We start from the raw sequence: 3,184 nt of genomic DNA on the forward strand, positions 1-3,184 counted from the left end.
CTGAGCCATCTTCCCGGCCCCCTTTGCATAATATTCTTAATTGCATTTTGTCAGATGCTTGATTTTCATTGTCATTGCTGTGGTAAGGATCAAACCCAGGCCTGCAGGAAGTAGGTGAGCACTCTGCCGCCCAGCTACATCCTCAATACTGCCCGCTGGCTTTTGTACATGTGTGTGTGCTGATGAGTATGGGTAGTGTATATCTCAAAAAGCTAAAAGAAAAGATTTTTTTTTTTTTTTTTTTGCAGTACCAGGGATTGAACTCAGGACCTTGCGCTTGCCAGGGAAGCACTTATTCTACTGAGGTATCTCCCTGGCCCAAGGAAAGGATTTTGAATGCTTTTCCATAAATAAGTGATAAATATTTGAGGAGGTAGATATCTTTAGCCTAATTACACAATGTACCTGTTATAGTTAAGGTTTGTAAGGGAAACAATTTAATATAGCACACACAATTTATAGGACTATTTTATGGTAGTTACCCAAAGAGTCAAATACACTAGAGTACAGGAAATCTGTCCACACACTAGAGACCCAAAAACTCCAGCTGAGGGCCTGGATCCCACAGCAATATCCTGCATGAGTCCAGCTGAAGACCTAGAGCCAATAGCAATGCCTCCCTCAAGTCTAGAGGTCTAGAGCCCGTGACAATGTCTCATACAGATACGTTTCATGGATCTGTGCTGGGAAGGTCCAAAGGTCACTGGTGGAAGGTAGAAAGTTTGCACCAGTGGGATGAAGGATCTGTGCTGGTAGGCTGAGCGATTAGCACTGGAGCCAGGAAGTGATGCTCAGAGTAAGGACCAAATCTCCCTCGAAAAGTACCCCAGCCACACTCAGTGACAGCAAGATCCCAAGCTCCTCTAATGATGAGAATAGCCAAGTTCATATCAAGAAAGCCAGGGCAAAAAAATTCTCCAGGAGATTGAACAGTGCATCATCTTCCTCTCTTGACCCAGAAAGTGATGACGCTCAAAATAAAGACCAGAGGGCCTGGTGAGATGGCTCAGTGGTCTAAAGCACCTATTTAGAACAAGCTAAGCTAAGCAAAGCACACGGACCACGGTTCAAACCCCCAGCACCACATGCCAGCCAGCCCCGCCCCCTGGTGAGCTGAGCTGGCCACACACACACAAAATAAATAAATAAATAAATAAATAAAATAAAATAAAACAAAAATAAAGACCAGAGCTCCCCCAAAGTGAACAGCAGCCATTCTCAGTGACACTGAGGTCCCTAGTGCCTCTGACAGTAAGAGCAGCCTCATTCACATAATGAAAACCAGCACAGGGGCCGGGGAGATGGCTCAGTGGAATAAGCACTTCCCTAGCAAGCACAAGGGTCTGAGTTCAATCCCCAGTTCCGCAAAAAAGAAAAGAAAACCAGCACAACAAGGTCCTCTAGGAGAACCAACAGCACCATCTCTTCCTCTTCAGTACTTCTTTTATGCTGCTGGCAACAGGCAGCAATCCTCCTGTGGGCCCTCCACAACCAGCTCTACACTAACTCAGTTCAGCTGGGTGTCACAAGTTGCCCCCCCCCCAGTTATCAATCCACCACAGCGCCCATGTATCATGCTACGTACATTTTAGCATGTTTGTGCATCAATTAAAAATAAATTTAGGGGGCTGGTGAGATGGCTCAGTGGTCAAAAGCACCTACTTAGAACAAGCTTAGCAAAGCACAGGGACCGCGGTTCAATCCCCCAGCACCACATGCCAGCCAGCCCCGCCCCCTGGTGGGCTGAGCTGGCCACACACACACACACACACACACACACACACAATAAATAAATAAAATTAAAAAAAAAATAAATTTAATTTTTAAAATATGTGTTAGATATACATATATTAGTGCTAAGCTTTCTGGGAGCACACAGGTCCCTGTTTCCCAGTTACATCTACATAAATAGGTGCTCTATAAATCTACTTAATGATTGAATATGAATTTATTCATTTCAATACCAGAACAAGTCCCAGATGCCCATTTGCTGCTTTTTTGTTCACCAGTGATTTCCAACCATCTGGCTGACTTTGGCCCAGTGTAGAAAAATGTTCTGTTCACTTCCCAGCCCTCCTTTCCCTACTGTTCTCGGGATATTGGGAATTTAGGGAGAGCACACAGGTGTTCAGTGTATGCACAGACAGACAAACACACACACACACACACACACACAGACACGCGCGCACACACACACACACACACATACTCTACCCCACTCCCCATCCTTCAGCTTCCTCTCTGTTACATGAAGGAGTTGTCCTTCACCCTCATTCTTCTTCAGCACCCCCATCTCTTCTCCCAACTCTGCTATAAAACCCTATTTTCTAGGGAGCCCTCTTTGATTTATTCTTTTTTTTTTATTATTATTTATTTATTTGGTACAGGGTCTTGCTATGCAGGACCAGCATGGCAGGCGGTACTGGGGATTGAACCCAGGCCCTTGTGCTTGTCAGGCAGGTTCTTAGAACCAAGCTATCTCCCCAGCCCCTCTTTGATTTATTTTGAGGCAGTTCTCCCTTTTCTGTTGAGCCATGGCCACATCTAGGCCTCTTAACCTGCCACAAAGAAAGGAAGAGAGTCAGGTGCTGAAGGGCTAGAAGAGGCTGAAAGTCCCCTGGTGCAGGCTGAACTAGTGCAGAGTCCCCAGAGCACTGGTGGAGCCTCTGGAAGAGTCCCAGTGTCCTTCTCTACCTCTCCACCCCCTTACCCAGGACTGCCTTGCTTCTTACCCCAAAATACTAATACTTACTTGTGTCAGTTCCAAACTTCCTACATGGGCTGGAAACTGGGTCTCCAGAGATAAAGTTAAGGTATGTGTGCTCTTAAATCATTTACAGTCTAACTGGAAATATAAGACACAAAAAAAGATAAACAAAAAATTTTAAAATAGCAACACAAACCAGGCATGATGGTGCATACCTGTAATCCCAGTACTTGGGAGACTGAGGCAGGAGGATAGCTTCAAGTTCAAGGTCAGCCTGAACTACATAGCAAGACCCTGTCCCAACAAACAAAAACAAAACAAAATAAAAATGTGGTTGGGGCTGGGAAGATAGCTCAGTAGAATCAGTGCCTGCCTGGCAAGTGCAGGGTCCTGAGTTCAATCCCTGGTACCACAAAAGAAGAGGAAGAAGAAGAAGAAGAAGAAGAAGAAGAAGAAGAAGAAGAAGAAGAAGAAGAA

The sequence above is a fragment of the Octodon degus genome, unplaced genomic scaffold, assembly GCF_000260255.1.
Source record: "Octodon degus isolate 3935 unplaced genomic scaffold, OctDeg1.0 scaffold00093, whole genome shotgun sequence".
In the NCBI taxonomy this organism is placed as follows: Eukaryota; Metazoa; Chordata; class Mammalia; order Rodentia; family Octodontidae; genus Octodon; species Octodon degus.